The sequence below is a fragment of the Lactuca virosa genome, chromosome 3 (genome assembly GCF_052849685.1).
Source record: "Lactuca virosa cultivar CGN04683 chromosome 3, Lactuca_virosa_CGN04683_v6, whole genome shotgun sequence".
In the NCBI taxonomy this organism is placed as follows: domain Eukaryota; kingdom Viridiplantae; phylum Streptophyta; class Magnoliopsida; order Asterales; family Asteraceae; genus Lactuca; species Lactuca virosa.
Genome location: NC_136428.1, coordinates 83713302 through 83726939, shown reverse-complemented (window position 1 = coordinate 83726939; position 13638 = coordinate 83713302). Strand labels below are relative to the sequence as shown.

The 13638-nt window shown below is 34.7% G+C and overlaps 1 long non-coding RNA gene across 5 annotated transcripts; it reads right to left on the bottom strand.

Annotated features, from left to right (window-relative positions):
- Nucleotides 1–2221: 2221 nt before the first annotated feature.
- Nucleotides 2222–6681, bottom strand: LOC145162436 (uncharacterized). 5 transcript variants are annotated; one of them, XR_013739111.1, is made up of 9 exons: nucleotides 5993–6681; nucleotides 5779–5890; nucleotides 5356–5430; nucleotides 5013–5076; nucleotides 3473–3558; nucleotides 2964–3106; nucleotides 2702–2866; nucleotides 2523–2624; nucleotides 2222–2343 (listed from the first exon to the last, which is right to left on the bottom strand). It is a non-coding gene; the product is annotated as an uncharacterized LOC145162436 (long non-coding RNA). The 5 variants fall into 5 exon arrangements; XR_013739107.1 differs by having other exon boundaries at nucleotides 2702–3106; XR_013739109.1 differs by having other exon boundaries at nucleotides 2702–3106; nucleotides 3473–3551.
- Between the last annotated feature and the right edge of the window lie 6957 nt (nucleotides 6682–13638).

The following is a 13638-nucleotide window of genomic DNA, read 5'->3' as shown; positions in this document are numbered from 1 at the left end:
TACATTTGATAGAAACTCCAACCACTTGAATCCCTTAAATCGACCAAAAATATGCTAGACCACTAAAAAATGTCATCGTAGAAGTTTGCAAACTGCATTTAATATTATTTTGTGCAATAGTTGCATTAAAAATGATTAGTTTTTAATATGGGTTCTTGTCGCAAATAAAAATATATAGTGAAATACATTTAGTGTTGCATGGTGTAACAATTTCATTCGGATAATCCAATTCAAATAAGCATGTCATGTATATACTTTGTGAAGGTAAGCAGTATTGGTGCATTCTCTAAAAGAAAAAGTTAAATCACCAATATCTTATTGGTAATTAATTTCTTATTTAGCAAATAAACATTGTTACACTTTCATTCAATGTTGATTCTAAACATATATATATATATATATATATATATATATATATATATATATATATATATATATATATATATATATATATATATATATTAAATGCATTCTTTAAAATTGAAACTCGTTGAAATTATTTTTTTATAAAAATTAAAATCGATTGAATTTTTTTTTTGTGAGTGATTGTTAAAATAATGGTTAAAGAGGTTGCCCGATGTGGAGGGTGGTGGTTGCCGGAATTGAACGGTGATTATATCGGTGATGAACTGTGCTTATGTGGGACCAACCATGAAAGAAACTAAAATCATAAGGACCATTCGTGTAATTTATAATAACTGGTTAACGGAAAATATGTTAAAAACAAACAAAAGTGACTTAATAGATTGGTAAGGTGTAAGTTTAATGACCTATTGCAAAAAAAAAATACTTTAGTGACCAAATCAGATAAATGACGATAGTTGATTGGACTATAGTGACATTGACCCTTTTTGGTTAAAATAAAAGTTTTCAACTGTTTTGTAGAGGTGAGCAAGGGTATCCAAAATCCTTACACAAACTGATATTGCTTATATTAATTTAGGACAGTAGCCGGTACTCTAGAATTAAGAAATTCAATATTTGTTACTGTTGGTAGCAGTGCGTGTAGCAAAAATCGGTATCATTTTTTACTTTGGTTCCATGCTCGGTATCAAATTTTTATCTAATTCAGTATTTGAGAATATCAGATCGGTACCGGTTCTAACTCATACTCATCTCTAATGTTTTAGGATAAAAAACGTTGTATCTATTTGCTAAAATTAGAAGTACCTTGTTAGTTTTATTTAAAGAAGATATTTGTATTTTTTGAGTCAAAATTTAAATAAGATAAATGTATAGCGTTTTGTGATTTCCATTTTATGTTAGTTACTTTAAGATTCATCAATATTGTCGATAATAATTGTTTATTGACTTTTTTTTATCATAAATTTGCTTGTATAAAATAAAATTATAAAAAACTAGACGGGTAACCCTGCGTTGCGGGGTTCGAAAGGCCAACAGTATTTGCGAACGCCCTCTCAAAGTTCGTTGCCATTCCTAAACGACATAACAATACCTGATTTTATTAAATGTGAATATAGAGTCAAATGCAAATCTACTTAGTATAACATCCTATTTTATTTTGAAAAATCTACCCAATTATATGGATGTTATAGACAGGAATATATATATATATATATATATATATATATATATATATATATATATATATATATATAAGCCATTACTATAATTCTTTGGAGATCTTCTAAGTACACAAAACATATAAACATTAGTGGAAGAGGCGGTGAGAAGTCTCTCACGTAATGACTCCTCAAACCCATATTAAAGGTAAATAGAAAGGAAAAGTGTCAATATAATATAGAACTTTGAATCATTGCTGCCTGAAATGTTCAAGGTCTGTATATATGATTTGACTTCTCAAAGGAATTGAATTCCATCCATTTGGCAAACAACTACAGCATAACTACTGCTCTCTTTATTATATAAAAAGCAAGTTGGAAACTAAACAAGTAAAAAAAATGATTAATTTAATAATATTCATTGTAATTTGGACATAAAGAGAAACATGATTATCCAATAACCATAGCATGTTATAGAATCATACATTTATCAAGTTAAAAGGAAAAAAGCTAACATCATATACACATATAGGAAAACTGAATGGGTAGACAACACCCTATTGCCATTAATCGTGATGACACAATAGCATGTTAAACTCGATGTAAACCAAATTTTCATGCTATCACAAAACTTATTTATATAGACAGTCATTTAAAAATATTAAAAAAGAATGTTTGCAGATAAATAGAATGCCTATATTAATTCGCAAGAAAAGTAGGTTGCTATTAACCTTAAAAGAGTGATACGACTACTGGAAATGAATCTTCTTTCTTAAACTTTAAAGGCATAAAGTGCAGCTTCCTCCTCTCGCTCCGGCACCTGTAAAAATAAAATAAAAGTAATTTAACTTTAGAAAATAGATTTTTTTACATAAAAGAGCATTTTTGGAATTTTAACTTTAGAAAATTGAGAATATATTTTTTACATAAAAGGAAATTTTTAGAATTTTAACTTTAGAAAATCGAAAAGAAAAAAGTAGTTGTTTCTTTCCAACTAACCTGCCAGATTAGTAGCTGGTTTTGGTATTATAGATAAATATTAACCATATGTCTTCATAAGTGATATCTTCATTAATTTGTAAAGCACGTCAAAGTGAGGCCCTAATAAACATCAATACGTGTTTAAGAATAGTAAACCAAACATATGCAAATATGTATAAAATCATAGAACTTTATACCTTCGTTGGTTCGCCATCAGATTCTGATGAGCTTTCTTCAGAAGAACCGTTTTCCTGTTTCTTGGCAACCTTCTTTTTCTCAACAGCCCGAGCTACAAAACCATTGACTACCTTTTGCTTCTTACTACTGACCACTTGCTTCTCAACAATCTAATAAACACACACCTGAAACACTCCAAAAGAAAGTGATGAACAGAAGGTTGCTAGAGTAATTGAATAAGGTTGGTACATTAATAGAATTATAGTATATCTGTATGTTTACAAAAGATTTTTATGAGGAGGTAGATAGATTGCTGATTTCTTATTCATGGAACTTGCATCTTGACGAACAGCTTCTACGTGCAGAACTGCAGATATGGATGTGTTGCATTGGATGCTTCTGTCAATGTTCTGATCATTATTCCCCTACAACAACATATTCAATGTAACATCAAAAGGGTAAAGTTGGTAATGTATGTAAATAATCAAAGAGAGAGAATTATTGCATGTATATATGAACCTAAAAAGCTAACAATGAATTGAACAATAAAAACTGACATTTAAGACAGTTTCCAAGATATAAAATTTCCATTTTCAGACAATCCATCACCAAAGTTTCTCATCTACTTGTTAAACATTAAAGAAATCAAGAGACATTGTTCTTATCACCCTCTCCCATTTTCTTTCACTAAACACCACATATTCGGTCAATTTTTTTTTAAAACAAAAAACTAAATCCAAAAATCATTTGGTAAAAACATATAAAGAAAAACTTAAAGGAAATAAACATACCAAAGAGTTTCCTCCCTAACATCATCACAGATTGTGGGCAACCTTTCCAACGTCATCCACATCTTTCTCCATTAGCTGCCTGATCGCTTGAACGGTGATAAAAAGGATCGATTCAATAAAGAAAACACAAAGAAATTTACGTTTCAAACTAATTACAAATAATTAAACGAATCAAATATGTCAAAAACAATCAAATAAGTGGAAAAGCATTATATTAATAAATAGAAGACTTTACTGTCTATGATACTATTTCTTTTATTATCCAAAAAATAATGGAAAAAAAATAAACAAATGAACATGACTTCTGACTACAACTGAAAAGTTATTTTAAGCCGAGGGCAATTGGTAACCTACAAAGCATCAAAAAACTAATAAAATATCGAAATATGTTATAATGGATTACCACACGTAAGCATATTTCATTCAAATATAGATCAATAACAATGTACTTTCATATTTCTTGCTTTTTTTTATAGAAAATGAAAGTAATTTTATTCTTTGTCAACTTTGGAGTGCATAAATAGAAGAATTTTAATAGCTCCCTTAAATCATTACAACATAGAAGAAAATGAAGAACACCAAAGAGAAAGCATGAAAACGTTAAAATTCACATGATTTAATTATGAAAATCTGATAATCTATGATATGCAATAGTCGTAAACTTTCTTGAAATCGAAAAGCTAACAATAACCTATTCTAATGAATAATTTCAAGATCCCTAAAAGATCAGATGAAAAGAATGATCGAAAGCACTTTTATCAACAAATGAATTAAAAGGATTCAAAAATTTACAATCAATCATATATCCTATATAAATATTTAGTTAAATACCCATATCAATTATTATGATTTCGGCATTTTTTTTTTAAAACTCACATGCATTAGTAATTTTAGTATAGTATAAGTTTAAATGGTTAACCCAACCAATTGCTGTAAATGTTTGTAAAATCGATTGCATTGGTTTATAACAACATAAATGGTTAACCCAACCAATTGCTGTAAATGTTTGTAAAATCGATTGCATTGGTTTATAACATGACGTTTATGCTACGCTAACATGTTAATGAAATTGTTAATAGCCCTTTTATGTGAAAATGTGATAAAAATGTTGAAGCTAGAGTCAACGCACATGCATCCGTTTTTTTTATAAACTACATAATTTTTTTTGTGAAACATGGTGTAACTTCATAAGCTTTTATACTTGTGGTTTCAGTTTTTACGTTTAAATTTTAGCAGGAAGTTGCTCCAAAAAAATGCCAGTGTGTGTTTGCCTGTTTATCTCACAGCAAGGCCCAGACCTCCTGACCACTATACTTAACAAAATTGAAATTATTTCCATCAGACGTGTCAACTTTAACATTAAGATGGACCTCGACAACAATAAAAGTATCAATTTTTATCTAGGAAGTTTTGAATATTTGTATTGTCAAAGCTTTCCATCCCAATCTTGGAGGGATTATTTCAGAGGGTAGTCGGATTTTTCCTGTTTCATAAAAAAAAATACAATTGAAAACTAATGCACAACAAAAAATATCCATACCTTTTTAATATCTGTAATTGCAAATAGCCAAATGTAAGCACCCCATTTTACCATATATATACTGCTGTGAAACAACAAAAAGTTAGAAGTAATTTGACAAATGCACATGTAGCTTTAATTATCAAGTTTCTACTCAACCATGTTAGAATGGACTTAGTATTTAATATCAAAATACAATGACAACAATGAAATCTATTTCAAATTAGAACAGTCTTCTGAAGTTGCAAGTTACAATAGTTGTCAAGGTCACGGTTATAGCATTTTACCTCCATGTGATCTATTCTCATGGCACTCAAAACATTATTTCAAACGAAAAAAGCTGAAATTAATGTGAATCTGATACCTCATCAATGAGCCCATTTTCAAAATCAATCCAAGCTATATGATGTTACAGTGTATGAGCTCCTTTAATTACATTCTGTAAAAATAGCTGAAATTAGTAAAAAGCACAACAAATCCAAACCTAAAAATGTCTTAAGAAAGTAAAAAAAACTACAGATATAGAAAGAAAGAAGTAACCTCGTTTTTCAGTCCATTCAAAGGTCAAGGTTTGTCATTCTAACACATCTCTAGAAGCAAATATATAGAAAATGTTTCTCTTGGAAGGCCAAAATGATGAAAAAAAGGTGTGTTGGAAGATAAATTTGTAACAAAAGACAAAATAGAAGATCATAAGTACTAATCAACGAAACAAATGACAACCTACATCAACTAAACTAAAATACACAAGAAAACCACGAACAATAACATACAGATTCTCAATTACCTTTAATAAAGTAAAATTAGGGTTCAAAACGTGAGGGAAACACCATGTTTGAAGTATCCACCAACAGTTGTAGTGAAATAGTAAACAAATGTATCAGACAGGGGAATTTTACCTGAAAAACCAATCGATGGTTCAGAATCCCTCATAAATACGATGTCACAAGTTGATTTTAGCTGAAAACGAAGTAGATTTCATTACAGAAACAACAAAATACCTCTTAGGCTAAGAAAAGTCCGTGAGATCTAGTTGCAAGGGGTTTTGATTTCATTGCAAATTGAAGAATAGGAGCCTGTGGACAGAGGATAAAATAAAATCGTAACTGTACCTTAGTTCAAACCATTAGTAGGAGCAAAGAGAGAAAAAATAGCGTATTTGTAGAAGCCAAAATCAACAGGTCGAAAACCCATGTGGTAAGGTTAACGGTAATGGTGAGAGAGAATGATGTAGAGTCAGAAACACCGAGGAATCAAGACGTCGTCATTCACCTAATTTGTTGTCGTTAAAGTTTATATCAAGACATCGTCATTCACCACCAGCAACGGTGGTAAAGTCACTGGTATCGGTGGATGAATGGCGGTACATAGAAGAAACGTAAACCGGATATATCGATTGGGTTAAGAGGCGGCGATCGGTGGGGTGCTTTAGGGCTTGTGGGGGCCGACGATTCTGAAGCCCACTTTCTAAGGTAGGAGTTGGTGGAAGTCGACGATTCTCAGAAGAAGAAGAGACGGGCGTTAATGGAGATTTCTTGAGCGGAGAAAGGAGGAGGTAGAACAGGAAACACTCGTTGAGGAAGGATCGAGATGAGGCGGTGGTTTCTGGGGATAGTAGACTATAATGGAGGAATAGAGAGAGTTCTGGAAGGATGGAAGACGGTGATGTTTGTTGAGTATACCTGATGGCTTGGTAAAGCGGAGGAGAATACGGCGACACACCAGCGACGATGACCAACACGTATATAGACAATAAAATTATATCCACAAAATACCCGTATACCAAAACCAATCACAAACTGCAATATAAGCTATAATCAAGGGAACATTGCCAACCTCATAGGAATTTTACTGTTCCTAAGAGGTGATAACTTTAATATATATATATATATATATATATATATATATATATATATATATATATATATATATATATACTACCTTATAATCTAAATCTCATCTTTCTAAAAATAGATCAAATAAAATAATAATATTTTTTTAAGACGTCCAAATTTTTAAGGTGAAAATACAACCATCTCTCATTAAAATAATATTAAAAGTTTAAACCATCTATATTTTGAAATGTTATCCACCTTTGATATGATGTATCACAGTAACAACCTCATCGACCCGGCTTACCAATTTTCCATATATCTCGGTAAATCCCTTCTTTTTAGTTGAAAGTAAACGATTCCAATTCATTTAAAGTGGGAAACCATGCAGATTAGATGAAACCAAAAGTCCCGAACTAACAATTCTTCTTTATCAATTTCTCTCTCAAAACTCCTCGAAGAATACGGCTGCCGCCACAACTCCCCTCCACCACCATCTTCATTACAACCACCACCACCATCACCACCATCTTCACTACTACCACCGTTTACAGCCACCACCACCTTCACAACCACCATTTGCAGCTGCCATGATATTCCCTCCGCCACCCCCACTTTCTTCATCTCTCAATTAGCCTCTGAAGATGACTCTTAGGTGATGTTTGTTTTTTCTGAGGCAAAATGTATGCAGTCTGCGGACCACATCTGTAGGCCTCTGCAGTAGAAGAGGTGGACCAAACGTCTGCAGTATGAAAAAAGAAGATTGTTTTTTTAACATCTGCGGACTATTAAAATAAACTGAAATCTAAATAAACTGGTTTTTTTAAACTTCAAAGTGATTTTTTAATATTTTTATGACTTTGTTATAAATAATAAACAAATCTAGATCAACTTTTATGTATTATTGTATAAAAAATAAAAATAAAAATGATATGAATTACCGTATATATTTGATAAAAACCAACAACTTTGGTTGCAAAGTTATAACTAAACATTATAATTAGTGATCAAAGAATTTGATACATAAATGGATGAAAATAAACTTCGATTTTTTCAATTAAATCCATTAAAAACTTACCATAAATATTTTCTCGAGAAATTGACGATACTGTATTAAATAATGTTTTACAAAATTTGGCAAAAAAGTATAAGAATATATTATGATTTTTTTTCGTATTTATATAAACAACTTCAACGACTATTATTGTAATAAATCTTTATTTATAAATTTGTCAAAAATATCATGTATTTATCGTCGAACGTTTTTTTTTTTTTTTAAGTTTTGTAAAAAAAAAATTTCAAATTTTTTATCATTAATAAAGTTGGAAAAAATATAAATAAAAAAAACTTAAAAAAAAAGAAAGATATATATGTTTTTTTAGGCTAGAAGATGTCTGAAGATGTTAGAAGACTCTGGCGCCAAGAAGAGGGCGCGCAGACATTTTTAGGTCTGCAGGCCTCAAAAAACAAACAGTCTGCGAAGACTAATGTCTGCGCGTGGTCTGCGCGGCTGGCACAGACAGAAGAGGTCACGCAGATCTGCAGACAAAAAACAAACACTAACTTACTCATCTTTAGATGTTCTTTCATGTAATTGCTTTTTATGTTTTCGATATCAAACCCAAATGTGGAAATTTTGGATGAAGAGTTGAAAGGTTTTGAAATATGCAAACCTTAATATACATACAGGTTCGATTTTTTTTTCATTTTACTTGTGTTTTAGCGTTTGTTTTGCTATTCTTGTGAGATGTTTTTGATTGATCATGGTTGTAAATCGTAGTTTCACAGTTTGGGTTTTTTGCTCTTAACCCTGTTTTCTTTCTTTTCTGCAGGTCAAACGATTCAAAAATATTATCAAAGGAGAGCTGGGTTTTCCTGGTCATCTCTATCCTTATTTCTATTTATTTCATTTTCATTTTTTGGGCATTTTAAAACTTTGTCTGATATTAAGAAGTTATGGAGTTTATGGTGTTGTTGTTAAATGATGTGCAAAATCATGAACTATTGAAGGATACTTTTTGATGGAGTGTGTGAAAGATGGAAATCGTAGGCAAGTTAGATGTCACACCCCAAAACCGGAACGGCGGAAACGTTCTGGGGCTGAAGACGTCATGTATAGTATCACAATAAAGCATAATAGTAAACAAGCAACCACATCCATTGCATTAATAGTATAATTTTAATACAAGCGTGTTCTGTACAGTTTATAAGACACCAAAAATATGAATCAAAATAAGATGGGTCTTGAAAAGTGCTCCATCTTCTCAAAAGCTGGTCTCTGTACCTGTCTACTGATGACCTGAGAATACAAGTTATTTTGAAAGAGTTTATCAGCATTAAAGCCGGTGAGTTCATAAGTATTTTAGTGTCATTGCTTGCATGAAAAGTTTGTAAGTGGTTGAGTGTGTAAGTTTGTAAGAATGTTTGTAGTGATTGTTTGTAACTCTTAGAAACTCCTATATTTTCTATTTAAAAATAGTCTTCTACCAGGACATCAAGTACTGCATGCTTATTCGTTTTAAAGTGAGTATTTCTCCCAAAGGTGACTATCATTTGATAAAATATAGTTCCTGTATTACTATTTATGTGAGAAGATCACAAAGTAGATGTAACGGGAAAATAACGAAGTACTATAGTATTATACGAAGGTGACTACTATTGTACTAACTACCTTAAACCAATTATTAATTAAGGTATAATGTGATGTAATTGTAACCATACTTGATCGACCTTAGTAAAACACGACGCTCGAAGACGTCGAGATGGTATGACATTCATCACCCGAAGACCTGCAGGTCCCACTGTAGCTAGCAGCAAGGTGTATGACGGTCAGTCCAGTATAGATCTATACACGAATTCACGCTCTTCCTTCAGAAGACTCTGGTTACAAGTCGAGCCATGACAGAGTTGCCATGCCCCGAAATAGTGCCTCACATTTAAGTTATAGTGTGTATGTATTCCTTGTACTAGTGTAGTGTATGTTCTCTCCTGATCCTCATCATAGTGGGTTCTTTAGTATAGAGTTTAGTGTGTATGAATAGTATGTATTTGTTATATAGTGTAGTGTATGTATTATTTACAGTATGTATTGACTCATGTATGAACTGACTCCTTGTATGTTTCATAGTATTAGAGATAGTGAGTAGTATACTCCTAAACTATACCTATTATAGTTTACTAGTAATGTTATTTAAGTAACTTACCATATACACCTTTATTACCCAAAGGGTTGGAACTGAAGTAAAAGCTTTATATCTACACATATATACATGATATATAAGTAAGGATCAAACGACATTCGGACAAACAACAGGGTACTCTAAGTCCACAACCAAACAAGGAACAGGAAATAAAGTGAGTTATCAGTCCTAAGTCCTTCAAACCTTACTTATATAACTATATATGCATTAGACATGGTTTGGCAACATATAAGTTTAAAAAGTTGAAAGTAAAGATTTAATAATCAAGAATAAATTTTATAAACAGTTTAACATGTAAAAGAGTTTGATAACCATTTTGAAGTAGTTTTGTTGATAAAGCAGTTAAAAATATAGAAAATCCATTTGTTTGCAAGTTATAAATCACATGTGATTGATATTATAACTAGTTTGATTCAACTTGTATTCCCCCCCCCCATAAAAGCATTTAAAAACATTTGAAAGGTTGATTAAGGGGGTATGAACTCACCTGCAGTGAGTAATTCGAATGAAAGGTCGATATAGGGTCGTCGGGTGTCAATTGAAGTCTTGAGCACAAACGAATCCTATTTTTCATGTAATAGCACATATATGAATACACTTAGGGTATAAAACCACTAATAGACACTTGGACACGCCTTAGGGGTATGAAAACACCTAGAATCAAGTGTTACAAACACCCCTTGAAGTCCCTAAATGAGTGTAGGGCCTTAGATTTGGGTGTAAGGCCACCAAACTCAACTTTTGTGAGTGTGCGGCCAGGTGTGCGGCCAGAGTGTGCGGCCAGGCCTGTGTGCGGCCGTACACCCCCACCTAAATGTGTCCAAATCGATTTTCCAAGGCTTGGGGATGATCCTAAGATGGTGTTTTGGCCGTTGCTATGCTTAGATGAGTGTTTAAGTCCATTTTAGGACCAAAAGATGTGTGTGCGGTCACACATGATGTGTGTGCAGCCTTACACGCATGAAGATCATCTTAGAATGATGCTTTCATGGATCAAACTCGAGGAAAAAGCTTTCTAAGGTGTTGTAGTAATGATCTAAGTATGTTTACTTACTTGTATTGCCGATTGGAGAAGAAACTTGAAGAAATCTAGAGAGAAAAATGTTCCAGCTTTGAAGGAGTGGGAAAAAGGGTGTAAGGTTGACTTAGGGGCCTTTATATAGGTTGGAGTGTGAGGCTAGGAGGGTGTGCGGTCGGCTGTGTGCGGCTGGCTGGCCGCACACTCGGGTGTGCAGCCGCACACACCTTGTTTGGTGTGTTTGGCCCGATTTTGTGATGCTACACACATTCTAACCCTTCCTAAGACTTATATCTTGATTATACTAAGCCTAATGCACTTATATAGACCCAAAACTTCATTACAAAATAGCAAAAACGAGGCTAACTTTGATAAAGATGAAGAATGTATAAGTTAGAAATTTTGGGTTGTCACATCATCCCCCCGTTAGAGGGAATTTCGTCCCGAAATTAGAGTTTAAGCAATAAGATAGTTACAAATAACTTAAGCGAAAAGATGAGGATATTTTAATTTCGTTTGATCCTCGCGCTCCCAAGTGAATTCCGGTCCTCGCTTGGCGTTCCAGCGAACCTTCACTATCGGGATGCGGCTTTGCTTCGTTCGCTTGACCTCGCGGTCCATGATCTCTACAGGTTCCTCCACGAAGTTGAGGCTCTCGTTGATCTCGATCTCGTCGAGTGGGATTACAAGTGCCTCGTCGGACAGACACTTTTTCAAGTTCGAGACGTGGAATGTAGAATGTATGTTACTGAGTTCGCGCGATAGATTGAGTTTGTAAGCTACAGGGCCGATTCGGGCAAGAATCTCGAAAGGCCCTATGTATCTTGGATTTAGCTTTCCACGTTTTCCGAAGCGTATCAAGCCCTTCCAGGGTGAGACTTTCAAAAGGACTCGGTCTCCCACCTGAAATTCCAAAGGTTTCCTTCGTTTGTCTGCGTAGCTTTTCTATCGGTCTCTGGAGGCTTTCAGTCGTTCCCGAATCTGAACGATCTTTTCTGTTGTTTCTTGAATGATCTCCGGACCCGTGAGAGTGCTGTCAGGAGCTCGTCCTTTAGCTAACTGGGTATCACCCACCTCAGCCCAGCATAGAGGGGATCTGCACTTTCGGCCATAGAGGGCCTCGAATGGAGCAGCCTTTATGCTTGTGTGATAACTGTTGTTGTAGGAAAATTCGACAAGGGGTAAATGAGTATCTCATGCTTTCCCAAAGTCGATCACACAGGCTCGCAACATATCTTCCAAGGTTTGGATAGTCCTCTCACTTTGTCCGTCGGTCTGTGGAGGGTAGGTTGTACTCATGTCCAGCCTAGTTCCTAGGGAACTTTGTAGCGACTGCCAGAACCTCGAAGTGAACCTACTATCTCTATCGGAGATAATGGATATAGGGACACCATGCAGTCGTACGATTTCCCTAATGTAAGTTCTTGTAAGCTTCTCCATCTTGTATGTTTCTTTGATAGGCAGGAAGTGTGCGGACTTGGTCAATCTGTCGACGATGACCCATATGGTATCAAGTCCACCCGTTGTCTTGGGCAACTTGGTTATGAAGTCCATAGTGATCCGCTCCCACTTCCACTCAAGTATCTCCGGTTGTTGAAGTAGACCTGACGGTTTCTGGTATTCGACCTTAACCTTTACGCAAGTAAGGCATTTACTCACGAAGGTAGCAATCTCTGCTTTCATGTCAAGCCACCAGTACAACTTTTTAAGATCCAGATACATCTTATCTGAACCTGGGTGGACAGAATATCTAGTATTGTGCGCCTCGGTCATGACCAAGTCTCTGAAACCACCGTGTTTCGGTGTCTAGATTCGGTCCATGAGAAATAAGGCTCCGCCACCCTTGACTTCCAGATTCTTCTCCATCCCTCGCAGGGATTCACCCGCCACATTTTCAGGTTTCAAAGCTTCGAGCTGAGCCTCCTTAATTTGTGTGGACAAATGTGAATGGATAGTCATAGTCAGTGATTTGACTCTTCGACCAGAATATTCTTTCCGACTTAGGGCGTCTGCTACTACATTGGCTTTACCCGGATGATAACGAATTTCGCATTCGTAGTCATTGAGTAGCTCGACCCACCGTCGTTGCCTCATATTGAGTTCCTTCTGATTGAAGATGTGTTGTAGGCTTTTGTGGTCTGTAAAGATCGTGCTTTTTGTACCATACAGGTAGTGTCTCCAGATATTCAGAGCAAACACAACTGCTCCTAGCTCAAGATCGTGTGTGGTGTAGTTTACTTCATGTGTCTTTAGCTGCCTTGAGGTATAGGCGATGACCTTACCTCGTTGCATCAGAACACACCCGAGCCCTTGATTTGACGCATCGTAGTAGACTACGAAGTCTTCTATTCCTTCGGGGAGGGATAGTATCGGTGCAATGCATAAGGCTTGCTTCAGCGTTTGGAACGCCTTCTCTTGTTTCTCTTCCCAGTCGAAGGCCACGCCTTTCTGGGTCAATGTCGTAAGGGGTTTCGCAATTCGAGAGAAGTTCTGTATAAATCTGTGGTAGTAGCCAGCGAGGCCTAGAAATTGACGAATTTCTGTAGGCGTCTTCGGCGCTGACCAGTTCTCAATAGCCTTAATTTTGGACGGGTCCA